Source organism: Microtus ochrogaster, chromosome X, assembly GCF_000317375.1.
Source record: "Microtus ochrogaster isolate Prairie Vole_2 chromosome X, MicOch1.0, whole genome shotgun sequence".
NCBI classification, from domain to species: domain Eukaryota; kingdom Metazoa; phylum Chordata; class Mammalia; order Rodentia; family Cricetidae; genus Microtus; species Microtus ochrogaster.
In genome coordinates, this window is record NC_022026.1 from 6,173,334 (window position 1) to 6,188,506 (window position 15,173).

Here is a 15,173-nt window from a genome sequence, read left to right on the forward strand (position 1 = left end):
ATACACATAAAGTAAAAATCAATTTTTAGAAAGGTTGACATCAGACCACATGGGTAAGGAGACCCAAGGGCCACAATTATTCTTTTTTTTTTTTTGATTTTTCAAGACAGTGTTTCTCTGAAGCTTTGGAGACTGTCCTGGAACTAGCTCTTGTAGACCAGGCTGGCATCAAACTCACAGAGATCTGTCTGGTTTTGCTTCCCGAGTGCTGGGATTAAAGGTGTGTGCCACTACTGCCCAACTGGGCCCCAATTATTCTTAAGGGCTTTCTTTTATGGGATTCAAGAAGGAAGAGTTGGTTACTAAGAGGCATAGTTTGGGTGATTATTTTAAATGATAGATTGGGTTATATAATCATTTCCTCTGTATATTCCCTTCCCAAAATACATCCTATTTGGATTATATACTCACCCAATTATGCATAGGTATAAGATGGTAAATAATAAGATGACAAAAACATTCTCCCTAAAATGTTACTAGAAGACTCAGTTTTGCCTTCCATGAACCCAAAACCAGTTCAGACTGGATTGATCCTTCTGTTCTCTAATCCTAGCTATTCTCAGAATACACTTGAATAGAAATTGTCCAAATTTGATTGTTACCAGGCGCAGAAAACTTATGAATGTTGTCTGTTGCAGGAGTAGGGGTTGAGTTCTGAGGGTACTTAGATACCTAGTTTGGATAGGGATGTGGGTGAATACTTTGTGCAGAAGGAACTAGGGCTGCCAAGGGCAATAGGACAAGTGAGGGGTATGTGTCTAACTCAAAACCAAATGGAGGTCCCAGGGTACTAAAGCATATCTTATGCTTGCCTACTTCAGTCTGTTATAAAACTAAGCACTGTCCTATAGAACTAAGCGATCATGGTCTTTGACATTTACCCAATGAATTGGAAAAGTATGTCCACACAAAAACTGTGTATGTATGTTTAGAACAATACTCTTTTCTTGTTGCTGTTTGAGACAGGGAATCATGTACATCCCAGGCTGTCTTGAATTCTTTTTTTTTTTTTTTTTTTTTTTTTTTTTTTTTTTTTTTTTTTTTTTTTTTTTTTTTTGGTTTTTCGAGACAGGGTTTCTCTGTGGCTTTGGAGCCTGTCCTGGAACTAGCTCTGTAGACCAGGCTGGTCTCGAACTCACAGAGATCCACCTGCCTCTGCCTCCCGAGTGCTGGGATTAAAGGCGTGCGCCACCATCACCTGGCGAAATGTATATTAAGTAAAAGAAGGCAGCCGGAAAGGACTACAGACCGTGTGACTCTGTGTGACATTGGGAAGAGGCTAAATGAGTGTGAGACCAAAAGGTCGGTTAGCCCAGTGGTAGTTGGTGAGAGGGACCAGGAGGAAGAGTACAGATTTCGAAAACAATGAAACTCTTTTGTGTGACGCAATAATGGTGGATACATGTCACTCTGTATTCTTCCACTAGCCTAGACTACTTGTCCTGAATGAACCCTCACATGGAATTTGCAACAGCCTCCGGCAGGGAAGATGACTCAGAGCTTGTAAAAGTATCACTCCATCCTCAATCAGTCATGCCTTGGGCACAATTAACACCTGGCTATATAGAAGCTGTGAAGATTTGTAAAGTTCACACAGGAGACAAGGTAGAGCCACACCTTTTATTTTATTAACATCGATAAAGATTCAAGTCATTTCTAGACTTACAAATTTTAATATATACAACAACAAAAAAAAGAGTCAACCTGGTGCCATCTCCCCGTGAGCCCTGTCTGCCATCTTAAAGAGGACTATACTGAAGTGGAAGGGGCCAGGTGACTGCGACATGAACTGTGACACACACTTCTTTGGAGGAAGCCATTTTAGGCTGCCTTTGTGGAGGTCATAGTCTATGACTTTACATTCTATGGAATATCCATTTCCACAAAATTGTACTTTGTATCAGATAAAACTTTTATTTTAGCCAGGGGGTGGTGATACATGCCTTTAATCCTAGCACTCGGGAGGCAGAGGCAGGTGGATCTCTGAGTTTAAGTCCAGCCTGGTCTACAGAGTGAGTTCCAGGACAGCCAGAGCTATACAGAGAAACCCTGTCTTGAAAAAAACAAAAAAGCAACAACAAACAAACAAACAAAAAACCAAAAGAAAGACACAAACCCCCCCAAACAAACAAACAAAACCCCCCAAATCCCTTTTATTTTATAAATATACATATTCCTGTACATATTCTACATGAAAACAGTTTTGTATTCTGCAGAGACAGGGCAGCAACACCCTTTTCTCAGCAGAACCTGTGAAGTAAAAAAGAAACTGGTCATGCTAGTCTCGTAAGGGACAAAGGACATTGAGTGGGATGGTCAGACTAGTTCCTTCCTGGCTGTTAGACTCTCCTGTTGCACAAGGGTCACAGGGCATTCTGTCAGAACCCAGGTCAGTTGGGGGTCAAACCTTTGCCTATGTGGGTACCTGCAAGGCTGGCGGCTATGAGGGAATCATTTCCCGACTAGTCCATTTCTTTTTGTCACTATTAACTACGTTTCTTGCCTGGAGAGGTGGATCAGTATCTTGGGTTCTGTTCCTAGCTCAGAGATGGTAGTCCACAACTTTCTTTAAGTTCATTCTACAGATGCCCTCTTTTGATTACTGTAGGTTCCAAGTGCACATGTGGTGCACACATATGCATGCAGGCAAAGCTCATATACATAACTTAAGCTAAATACATCTTCAAAAGTTCATTCTCAGCCAGGTTATGGTGGCTCATGCCTTTAATCCCAGCACTCGGGAGGTAGAGACAGGTGGATCTCTGTGAGTTTGAGGCCAGCCTGGTCTACAAGAGCTAGTTCCAGGACAGTTTCCAAAGCTACAGAGAAACCCTGTCTCGAAAAATCAAAAAAAAAAAAAGTTAATTTCTTGCCTAGTGGTTGCGACACACACCTTTAATCCCGGCACTCGGGAGGCAAAGGCTGGCAGATCTCTGAGTTAGAGGCCAGCCTGGTCTACAGAGTGAGTTCCAGGACAGTTAGGGCTGCACAGAGAAACCCTGTCTTGACAAACAAACCAAGTTAGCTTCTTAGTCAGTTTTGCGCACGTACACAGTGGACACCGGCTATTTTCACCTCTCACCTCCCTACCTCCTTGGAGGAGTTCTCTGACTCATTTATGACTGTTTGCTTTGTCATCCACTGGGATTATCCAGGTCTGTCTGTGTGCCTACGGATTTGAGCTATCTCTCGGAGCCCGGTGGACTCAGCCGTAGGTACACAACTGCAGATGCTGGCTCCCCTTCTTCCGGAGTCTTAGCAATAGCCAGTATTTCAAAGGTAAAGAGGAGGATCCTTTGACCGACCCCTCCCCTTGGCTTATTGATAGGGCTTGTCTTCTATGCACCCAGTACAGGTAGCTTAGTTGATTATTAATAGCAAGTAGTTATTGTATGGCGTTAATAACTGCAGCAGTTGTATGGTGTCTAGAGAATGGTAGTTCATACCCCTTCACTGTATCTTCCAGCTCATACAAACTTCCTATCCTCTTTTCCATACTGTTCCTGAGCCTTAGAGGGGATGCTATAAAAGCCTCATTTAGAGCTGTGCCCACAGCAAGCCTATTTATTGACTATAGTTTTAGCAATGGCAGCTGCACTCTTGTGTGGATGGAAGGATGATGCAGACCTCCCTTGGTGGATCATGATTTGCCGAATATACAAGATCTTATTTCCTGATTGTTAGATCTTAGAGCCTTTATGTTGTTCTAGAAATTGATTTGCTTCCTCCAGCCACATCTTGTCAGGGGAGAGAGAGGATTAGTGGCAAGTGAACGACATTGGCCTTTGAATTCTGATGATTTTGTTTGTATTATATTGTTCTTTCCAGGGTACAGTTCCTTTTTCTCCATTAGTCCTTATTTTTCTTAGAAGATTTTAGGCTGCAGCATAGCTGAGCGGTAGAGTCTGTGCTTAGCATGTGAAAACTCTGGGCATTCCATCCTCAACACCAAAGAAAATATCGACGGAAGATCTTTCCTATGCTTGGGTGTTACCAATGGTTACAGCCATGTTTCTGTCCAGCTAGAGCAGACTAAATCACCCGTTCCTCATCAGGATGCTGTTTGGGTATGCTTCATGTTATAAGGCATTAGGAAAAATTAAAGCTAACATTCACAGTCAATACCCACAGGAAACCCGTTGAATGTTTAAAAAATAAAATACCCAATTGGAAGCCTGGGGGGGAAATGTGTGCCAATGCTGAAGAAAAAATACTAGGTCTGTGGGAAATCAAATACACAGCTTGGTTAGCTGCAAAGTCAAAGAAGCTATTGTAAGAAGGAAAAAGATGTCTTTCAAAACCTGGAAATATAGTTTCTAATGGGGAGAATTGGGGAGTTAGAAAAACATGGCAGTTCAGCTACTAAACAGAAATTAACACCGACTCAAAAAGATTGACAACTTCTTTGCTAGGGATTCTAATGCTCCTCTCTGAAACATATCTGAGAAATTGCCAACTAGAGAATCAGTGGGATCAAAGAGATTAAAAGGGGATTTGATGTGTGGCCAGAGTCTCAGAGGTAGGGGTTTCAGGTTGCTGGTAGATTTAAATGAATGGGCTACAACCAAGCTTTGAGTGTGAGGGGGGCTGAGTAAAAACGTTCCATCTTTCCTCTCTCATTCTATTCTTTCACCCATGTATTTCATTCTCCCCTTGGCCTTTTCCTAAGTCAGCTTGGCTTTTCTTTTCTGCCGTGAATGTTTTTTTTTTTTTTTCTGTTTCCTAACCATATATTTGTCATTTCCAAATTATGATGCCTAGTCAGAAACTTTCAATAGGGCTTGCTCTGCAGTCAGGAGAGTCCCCTTTCAGAAGCAGTCCCGTGAAGTTTTTCCACCAAAGGTGCTGGGACCAGGAGCAGGTGAGGTGCAAAAAGTCGCATCCTTATACTTTGCCTCTTCTCTTGTTCTGGACAGGACCATTGACTAGGCCACCCAGGCCTAGAAGGGTTTAGCTGTGGGAGCCTGCCACCTGGTGGTCAGGCATGGGAGGTGCAGAAGAGTTCATAGTGGCCTCCTACTTTGACCATTTACCTACCATCAAATGTGAGCTATTTGTTTAAAGGGTATATCTCATTTAAATGTCACAACAAGCCTTGCATGCTTACAGCACTCAAGAGGCTGAGGCAGGAGGATTGCTGAGATTTCAAGAGAAACCTGGGCTAAAGTATGAGCCCTTTTCTTTAGAAAAATGGAGGGGGCTGGAAATGTAGCTTAGTTGGTAGAGTACTTGCTTACCATGTATGAAGCCCTGGGTTCAAGACCCAGCACTGCATACGCCGGGTGTGGTGATGCACACCTATAACCCCAGCACTTGGAAGGTAGAGTCAGGATCGGGAGTTCAAGGTCATCTTTGGCTACATAGGGAGTTCAAGACCCGCCTGGGCTATATGAGACCCTGCTTCAGAAAGCCAAAAAGTAACAGTAAAAAATAAAAACCGAACCAAAATTTCAATAGAAATAAATCAAAAGACATAAATCTATCTCATAACAATCCTGGTGAGGCATGGTGACTCAGGCCTGTAACGCCAATAGCCTGGACTACAGACTGTCACCCTTACCTCCAAAACCAAACCAAATTCCCCAAGCAATCTTTTGCAGTGGGAATCACCACAACAAGTTGATACACGAATGATTTTTCATTAAAATGTTAAAATAGTTTAAGAATCTGTGTATACGGCTCAATGGCTAGGATGCTTGCCTGGCACGTTTGATGCCCTAACTTGAGCTGCAGCACCGTATAAGCTGGGAACGGTGGCTCATGCCTGTAATCCTGACATTTGAGGGGCTCAAGTGGGACAGTCACTGAGACTTTGAAACTATCCTTGGCTAACACAGCGACTTTCAGGACACTTCAGGCTCCAGAGTCAGATTTTTGTCCCTGAACCGAATTAATTCTTTTATTAGCACAGTCTGTGAATGTTAAAAACTCAGCATGAAACCAGAAAGCTATGTCACGTAATGCTGTTCGCTTGCTGCTACTTTAGACTGTCCCACCTGGATGGGTCCTCGAGATGGTTTTCCTTCATAAAAATACTGCAGGAAGGGCCAGTGAGAAGACCCAGTCGGTAAAATGTGAGCTGCCTGAGCCTGGCGACATGTTTCATCTCTAGAGCCCACAAGAAGGTGGAAAGGAGAGAATTAACCTCACTAAGTTGTTCTTAGACCCCCATGCGCATACGCTGGCACCCATGCCCACGCCACATCATGGACATACATATACAATGATAACAATTAATTCAAAACCAAGCAGGCCTAGTGGTGCATGCCTCTAATCCCAATAGTCAGGAGGCAGAGGCAGGTGGATCGCCTTGAGTTTGAGGCCAGCCCGGTCTACATAGTGTGTTCCATATATGCATATGCCCAATATTCTGGTAAGGAGTCTGTGAGGCTGGTGACATGTTCAGTGATAGGCCGGCCAGGATGTTGTTTGACAGTTTTAGTGAAGGGCAGATGATAGATAGCATGGAACTCACAGAAGCAATGGTGAAAGAATTGCTGCATAGCGGAAGCTGTGATGAAGAGGGAGAATGGCAGCTTCACCTGGGCCATGGTTCTATGACATACAGAGCATGAATAAATGAGTATCTCCCGCTGGAGGGAGGTGCAGGAGGAGTGGTACCTTTTATTTAGGGCTCGAAAGTGGCAGGGTATATGAAGATGAAGGGATGAAAGAAGAACCATGAGCAGTCAAATGAGATGTCTACAAAGAAGAGTGGTCATTAGCTTTCCTCTACGCAGAGGCCCTTGGCTACCTCGGGGGATAGACATTTGGAGCCATCATTTTGACTCATGGGGAGGAGTCCAGAGCCATCAACAAAGAAGTAGTGGTTGTGCAGATAAAACCAAAGCCATTACTGTGATTAATTTCACTTGGTGGAAATGATGGCAATTAGAAAGCGAGGAGTACATTTAAAAGGCTGAAAAGTAAAAGCGATTACACCCTAGAAAGGGAGCTGTTTTCCATTAGTACGCTACACTTTGGACCTCGGTAATTTAAAGTTGTGTGTGCCTGTTAGAGGCAGAACCCAGGACTGAGCTGCATCCCTACCCTTACGAGGATTTCTTTGGCTTTTAGCTCCCTTCACACCCCCTCTTTTAAATCTGAGCCTCAGGTATCCCAGGATGGCCTTGAAATCCCTGTGTAGCCAAGGATGACTTTGAACTTCTTGTTGGAGGAGGCTGCTTGTTGGTTCCCCGGCTGCGTGGCTAGCTTAGACACGAAACAATCATATAAGAACTGTATTAATTAAATCAGTGCTTGGCCCATTAGCTCTAGCTTCTTATTGGCTAACTCTTACATATTAATTTAACCCATCTCCATTAATTTGTGTATTGCCACGTGGCTGTGGCTTATGGGTAAAGTTCCCAGCATCTAGCTCCAGTGGCTCCATGGCTTCTCTCCTGACTCCCAACTCCTTTCTCCCAACATTTAGCTTAGTTTTCCCTTCTGCCCTGCTATAGGTCCAAAGCAGTTTCTTTATTCATTAATGGTAATCACAACATACAGAGGGAACTCCCACATCAACTTCTGATCCTTCTGCCTCCACTTTTGAAATGCTGAGATACCAAGCCCGCATGACCCAGGACCTAGTACCTGTGAGGCAAGCACTCTAGCAACTGAGGTACATCCTTATCCCTGCTCAGCATGTCTTTGTACGACAACTTTCTGAACTTTCTTGGAAGTTCATTTTATACATATCTTTGCCTCTTATTTTCCTTTGTGTAAACATGTATGTGCCTGTGTACGTGCAGGTATGAGTGTGTCTGTGGTGTGTGTGTGTGTGTGTGTGTGTGTGTGTGTGTGTTTGCTGGGAATAAAATCCAGAGCAAGCCTCACACATGCTACGCAAGTAGTTTTTTGTTATTGTTGTTGTTGTATGTGTTTTTTTGTGTCAAGTTTGCAAGAGTGATATGGAGAGAAGGAACCTCAGTTGAGAAAATGGCTCCCTTAGATTGGCCTTCAAGCAAGTCTGTGGGGGCATTTTCATGAATAATGATCGGTGTGGAAGGGCCCATCCTACTGTGGGTATTGCTACCCTTGGACAGCAGGCCTGGATTGTATAAGAAAACAAACTGAGCAATCCATGAGGAGTAAGCTAGTAAGAAACATTCCTCCATGGTCTCTTGTTTACTTCCAGCCTTAAGTTCCTGCCCTGATTGCCTTTAATGATTGGCTTTAAACTATAAGATGAAATAGACCTTTTCCTCCCCAAGTTGTTTTTGGTCATGGTGTTTATCAAAGCAATAGAAAGCAAAGTAAGACAGCAAGTGTTCTACCACTGAACCACATCCATACCCTCTTAGACATCTGTTCTTAAAAATTTAAATACGTGACTGGACAGTGGTGTCACACACCTTTAATCCCAGCACTTGGGAAGCAGAGAGGCAGAACTCTGTGAGTTTGAGGCCAGCCTGGTCTATAAGAGCTAGTTCCAGGACAGGCTCCAAAGCTACAGAGAAACCCTGTCTCAAAAACAAAAACAAAAACAAGAAAAATTTAATTATGTTTTATTTATTTTATGTATATGAATGTTTTGCCTGCATGTGCATTATGTTGCACCATGAGGGCATATGGCCCTCAGGGGTCGGAAGAGGGCATCAGATCCCCTGGAACTGGAGTAACAGGTCATTGTGAGCAAGAGGTGTCCTTAACTGCTGAGCCAGATACCTGTTATCCTTAGAGATTCCACCAAGTTCTGTGTTCTTGAGAACCACAGTCTCTCACAGTCTCTCTTGTCTGGTTTTTTTTTTTGAGACAGGGTTTTTCTGTAGCTTTGGAGCCTGTCCTGGAACTAGCTCTTGTAGACCAGGCTGGCCTCGAACTCACAAAGATCTGCTTGCCTCTGCCTCCCGAGTGCTGGGATTAAAGGTGTGCGCCACCACTGCCCGGCTTCTTGTCTGTTTCTGAATCTGCCCATTTGACATTTTTTTCATAACTGCAGTACAGGAAACAATGCAATCAAAAGCCCATAGGGATTTTGAAGTAGTAAGAGTGAACGTGAAATGACTTGTGTTGATTGGCCTTGTTCTTTTTCTGTAGGGTGAAGGATGCTATTGTTGGCGGAAAGTGAAGGGCCAATTCATCCCTATGAGGTTGTTCTGATCACTAAATGAGATAGCAGATATGAATCAGTTAGCATAGTGCATGGCTGAATACGGCAGAATTTTGACAAAGCATCCCCATGTCTGTTGTGCATGGTGGCACATACCTGTAACCCTGGCACTTGAGAGGCTGAGGCAGGGAGATTGAGAATTTGAGGCCATCCTGAGCTACTGGCATTATACCATTACAGACACCAGAAGCAGACCTTGTAGAAAGTCAAAGTCCTGTTGGGCACAGATGTAGTTGAGGCAACTTACGAAGGATGGGCAACGCTCCATAGCTGAGGATGAGCTATGGATGGAGCAGGTGTGGTGGCGTTGGGCATTATCCAGCAATAAGCGGACACAGAGAAGCAGAGACCTGGAGAAATAGAAGCTCATATAAAGCAGCTGCATTCAATCACATGGATTAAATAGTTTAAGAGAAGCATGGGTGTTGGCAAAACTATTTTCTAGCCAGGTTGCTTTATTTCCCAAGGTTCTTTCCTGGGTAGGTTTTTGAGGATCATCCTTAATGATCCATTACAGAGTCTAGAAGTTTAACTTTGTACGGAGTCTAGGCAGTATAATTAAGAGTTTCTTTCAGGGCTGGAGAGATGGCTCAATAATTAAGAGCACTGGCTCTTCCAGAGGTCCTGAGTTCAATTCCCAGCAATCACATGGTGGCTCACAACCATCTATAGCAGGTTCTGGTGCCCTCTTCTGACATAGAGTTGTTCATGCAAATAGAACACTCATATCCATTAAATAAATAAATTAAAAAAAGAGTTTCTTTCATAAAACATTAAAAGGAAAAGGAAAGAGAGAAATGAGGACAATTGATGGGCAAAGAGAATTAGATGAGGGAATTTAGGATAGTAGAAGGTCTAGTTTTGACTGTGAGTAGAGGCAAGTGCCTAAAGTAAGCACTAGGAAGGTGGAGACAGGGGACCCAGGACAGCCTTGGGTACCTGATGAATTCCAGGCAAATTTGACCTACATCAGGCCCTGTTCCTACCCCAAAAATAGGCAAAAACGGCATATTTGGGGGCTGGAGAGATGGCTCAGCTGTTCTTGCAGAGGACCTCCCTTTGATTCCCGTCACTCACATAATGCCTCAGACCATCTGGAACTTCATTCCACAGGGTCTAGTGTCCTCTTCTGACCTCCATGGGTCTGCATGAGTACACACACATACATGAAGGAGAAAGGCTCATAAAGATAAAATAAAAGGGGACATAGTGTGTGTGTGTGTGTGTGTGTGTGTGTGTGTGTGTGTGAGAGAGAGAGAGAGAGAGAGAGAGAGAGAGAGAGAGAGAGAGAATATGTTGAGAAGCAAAACAAAGGATAGGGTTTTGTAGGCTAGCCTATGACTGTAAGTAAGAAAGAAGAAAGCTAGGTTTGGTGATTCAGGCCTGTAACCCCAGGTACTCGGGAGGCAGAGGCAGGAAGATTGCAAGTTCAAGGCAAGACTTGGTAACTTAGTGAGAACTGGTCTCAAAATAAAAAGTAAATGAAGTCCTAGACTACAGCTCAGTATTAGAGAGCCTTGCTTAACATGAAGAAGACCCTAGGTTTATTTCCAATTACTAAGGATTGGAGAAGGGAACAAGAGATTGAATGTGGGGTAAATCTGATAAAAGTACATTCTTTAAATATGTGAATGCATCACAATGAAATGCATTATTTGGTATAATTAATAAATGCTAATACAGATGTTGAAAAAATATAATAACTGGGGCTGGCAAAATGACTCAGTTGAGAAAATCTTTAAAAACTAATAGAAACAAGCAAAAAGATAGCTTAGTGAGTAAAGGCACTTGCTGCCATGTCAGACTACCTGAATTCAATCCCAGGATCTGCTTTGTGCAACGGGAGGACCAACTCTTGCCATGTTGTTCTCTGCCCTCCACATGTGGGCTTTGTCATGCATGCATGCACATATACACAGAAAATAAAGAAAATATGGGAAAGTTTGTATCTATCTCCATGGGTAGATAGGTAGATAAATACCTAGAATCCACATATGGAAAAGCTGGAAGTTTAGTTCTAAATATGAACTATAAATCTGTAAAGTAAGTATTTATGCATTGTGGCAAGGAAGAAACCTGCTGGGGAAACAAGAATACCTGATTTAAAAAGGAAGAAAAAAAAAAAAGACTGGAGAGCAGAAAATTCATTGTCCTGGAGGCATGGTACATATCCCAGATACAGACTTTTAGAGTGGGTTTAGATTCATTATTATGGAATAGCAAGCAGATTAATAAGGAGAAATACTGGAGGTGCAGGTGACGGCTTTATTCAGAGCAGGGCCCATGGCCCTGGGCAGGTTCAGGATACAGGGAGACACACATGCCAGGGTGGATCCCTGTATCCATCCTACGACCCTAGTCAGGAGTAAGACAAGGATTCCATCTGACCCAATGCAGGCACTATGAGGAGACAGCCTCCCACTCAGGGCTCAATGAATGCTAATCAGACCATTAAGCCAACCTCAGTCCTCCCTGGATGCTGTCCTCTGGGCTCCCTACTGTTCTCCAAACCTCTCAGGTTCAAACAACTTCTGTGGGCCTAGTTTGCCCATGTGTCCCCTACCACCCAAGAATAACCTGCTATTTCCTCTCTCACACAGTGAGTCAAGGGTCCCCCTTACTTCCTGACTGATAGGAAACCCCTGGCTCTCACCCCAAGTCCTCCAGCACAGGGACACACAAAACCGGGCTCCTCCCCAGCCAGAGCCCCGTGTGTTTGGAAGATTCAAAGGGGAATGAGTAGCTGTGACCTGCACAAGCAACCCCTGAGCTCCCACAGACAGGCGGGAGAGGACACACAGGTCAGCACACTGTTGGGCAAAAGCTGAGGAAGGTCTTAAGAGGCAAGAGGGGCTGTGAAATCAGGACTGCTACCAGCAAATGGCTCTGCTAACTCCAGCGAGCAGAGTCAGTGTGAGTTGAATTGGCTTAGTTGAGTGGGAGCAGACTTAGCCACCATGAGAGACCTGGAGGGCCCTTGAAGTCCTGCTGTTAGTGAGGGTAATTTAGCAGGTTTGAGAGAGCCAGGATGCGCTGGAGGCTGGAGAGAGTCACACTCAGCTACAGCTCAAATGATAGTAATGGCCCTCCAATTCCAGGTCAAGTGATGGCTTCTGAATGTCCAGAGCAATCAGGCCTCTCTCTGCATGCAGGGGCCCAGCATCCTTCCGGGCAGTGTTGGGGAGGTGCCCCATCACAGGGAGACACAGGGCCAACCTTACCAGCTCTCCTGGACCTGGAGAATTGTCGAGGAGACGGGAGCCAGGCTTTGCATTTGACATGTCAGGATAAGCCAAGCATGGTGATACAAGGTTTTAATTTAAGCACTGGGAAGCCTGCAGATCAGTAATTTAAGGCCAGCCTGGGCTACAGTGAGGCCCTGTCTCAAAAAAAAAAGGAAACTCCAGCAACAGAAACAAATCAGGATAGACTGTGCAGAGGGACACTTGGTCTCCTTTTTGGTGACACTGAAAAGCCTGACAGTGTCAGAGTGTCAGAGCAGAGGAAGCTCAGGAGGCTTTATTCTGAGTTATACTAGGGCTTGCCTTGGGACCTTTGATCCCAAGTCCGATTCAGCCGTGGAGGTGGCATGTCTTAAGCCTTCATCCGGCAAGACGAACACTATAAGGGTTTCGTCTCAGCTCCGATTTGGGGCTATAATTTGGTATATTCCTAAAGGCCAGAGGTTGTGCTGATACCATTCTGGGAGGTTCTTGACTAGGATCAGTGTGTACCCCACAAGTGTATAGGAAACACCTTAATCTTGGTATAGTTACATACTACAGACTGAGTCTGTATGGGCATGTGGTCACACCTGCAGCCAGTGTCATGTGTTCACTGGGGAGGTGATCATACACTGGTCTCAGTGAAACTTGTTTACTAATAGAGACATGAGCAGTACCTGAGGGAAGATAGGCTTTCCCCCACTTCTGTTTTTCAAGTAGGGTTTCTAAGTGTAGCAGCCCTAGCTGTCCTGGAACTAGCTCTGTAGACCAGACAGAGATCCACCTGCCCGTCTCCCAAGTGCTGGGATTAAAGGCATGTACCACCACCACCCAGCTGAGGGAAGGTGTTTGTGTGTCTAGCGAAAGGTTGGCCCGAAAGCCCTGGTCTGTTTAGGAAATGCTTCGTCTGGGTATGTTTGTGCATCACGTCATTGGAAGTGACGTTGTATCATGATGACTTTTCTACTAGTGTCTCCCGAGAAATAACAGAGATGAGGAAATGGGCTATGACTGTCCCCTGACACAATAAGAAGGGGTTTTCCATCCGATTTTTTTCTAGACTTTGATATTCTTGGGACTCATGTTCTTTTTAATGACAGAACTTTTTGTTTTGTTTGAGACATGGTCCACAAAGCTACAGGTGCATAGCTGAGGAAGACCTTGCATTCCGTATCCTCCCAATTCCAACTCTAGTCTGCTAGGATTACAGGAATGTGCCGTCATACCAGACTCCCGAATTTCATTTAAAGAAATTAAGAGTGCTTCAGTGTTTATGTTGCTTCTGCTCTGGGACACTAGGTTGGCCTCGTCTGGAGTCTGTGGGATACAGTGCAGGTGGCAGCAAAGGGCGCCCAGCTGAGAAGTCTGCTGTGCTATTGGTTGAGGTGAGGCTGGTAGCGGTTTCCAGGACAACAGATGTAGTGAATTAAACCTTGGGTCTCTACAGCAACCACCCCTTTGTCCTGTGCCAGCAGGAACCCTGAGCTGACAGCTGGAGCAACCAGCAATGGCTGAAGACGGACGCTAAAAAGAAATCCCACACAAGCTCAGAATTGAGTATAATAAAGGGTTATTTAGGGGTAGATTCACAAATCACAGCCCTCTGCTCTAATGGGGAACAGCAACCAAATCTTGCAGCCAGAAGAGAGGGCAACCACACACTTTACATCGGCATTTATAGTATGAGGCCACACCCAAGTAGGTGGGTAACTTAAAGGCTACTGCTGTAGTAATTCCTACACCACCTCCCCTTTTGTTTAAATAAGAGAGTTCTAAGCCTAATACAAAATTATATACAATAAAAACAAATATCAGGTATTAGAATTACTATAGCATAAACAATATCAAGCAAGAAACATGTGATAAATGTTTCAATTATCCTATCCTAAAGAGTTTAAGTATTGTAGTATAAATAACTTGACCAAATCATGAGAGAAAAGTAACTACAACTATCTAGTCTTCAACCGCATTGAAGACCCAAGAAGGGAAATGATATTACTTGACTTAGCAGGAAGGGCAATCAAGCAACCTCAGTGGCCTCACATAGACCCATTAAACGAGTCCTGAAAAACAAGGTATCTGCATCTGTCTCAGTGGTGGCCAGGGGACCAATGGATGGATATTAAATTAGCTGGACAGTTCATTTCAACAGATCTATATGATGAAAAGGAAGATTAAGTAATATCAGAGGCTGTAGATGGAGATAACATGAATATTGAAGAATCAAATTGAGGACCGACAACAAGGACCCACAACAGGGACCGACAGCAAAACAAATCACCAAGTGCACAAAAGAAATGTGTTCAGCATTGCAGTCATTTGTCAAATACAAACCTGGTTGCAAGTAACGAACTATAGAAATGATCCCTGAAAGTATAGTCTTCAAACCTGGTTTCTCTAATACACTATTTCTTTTTCTCTACAATTTGTGACTTAAGTATCAAAATACATGGCCAGTTATTATCTACTACCAAAAATTAAGTGATAACCGTGGAGATTGATTAGACTGAAAATGCCTGATTACTGCATATATTCTTGTGCTTCATAATTCACCACAGCTACAGTGTAATATCTTTAATCCAAAACTGCTTTATTTTTATAACACGCTGATTAATTTATGTAAGGTATTACATAGCTTTTTTGCTTTAGAGACGAAATGTCATGGAGGAACTAATTTGTCTATTCACTTCCAGATGATGGTAGCTCTTAATAATAAGTTTGTGAGGGGGGGCGTTTGATTTTTTTCCTTCTTTTAATCAAATACCCATTGCTACAGTGGAATACATGGGTAGGTATTTAGAGGAAAGATAGTTTTACCTGTTTTCTTTCATTTG

The 15,173-nt window shown here is 43.7% G+C and overlaps 1 pseudogene; it reads right to left on the reverse strand.

Annotated features, from left to right (window-relative positions):
- Positions 1-14,611: 14,611 nt before the first annotated feature.
- LOC113457461 lies at positions 14,612-14,722 on the reverse strand (annotated as a pseudogene).
- Between the last annotated feature and the right edge of the window lie 451 nt (positions 14,723-15,173).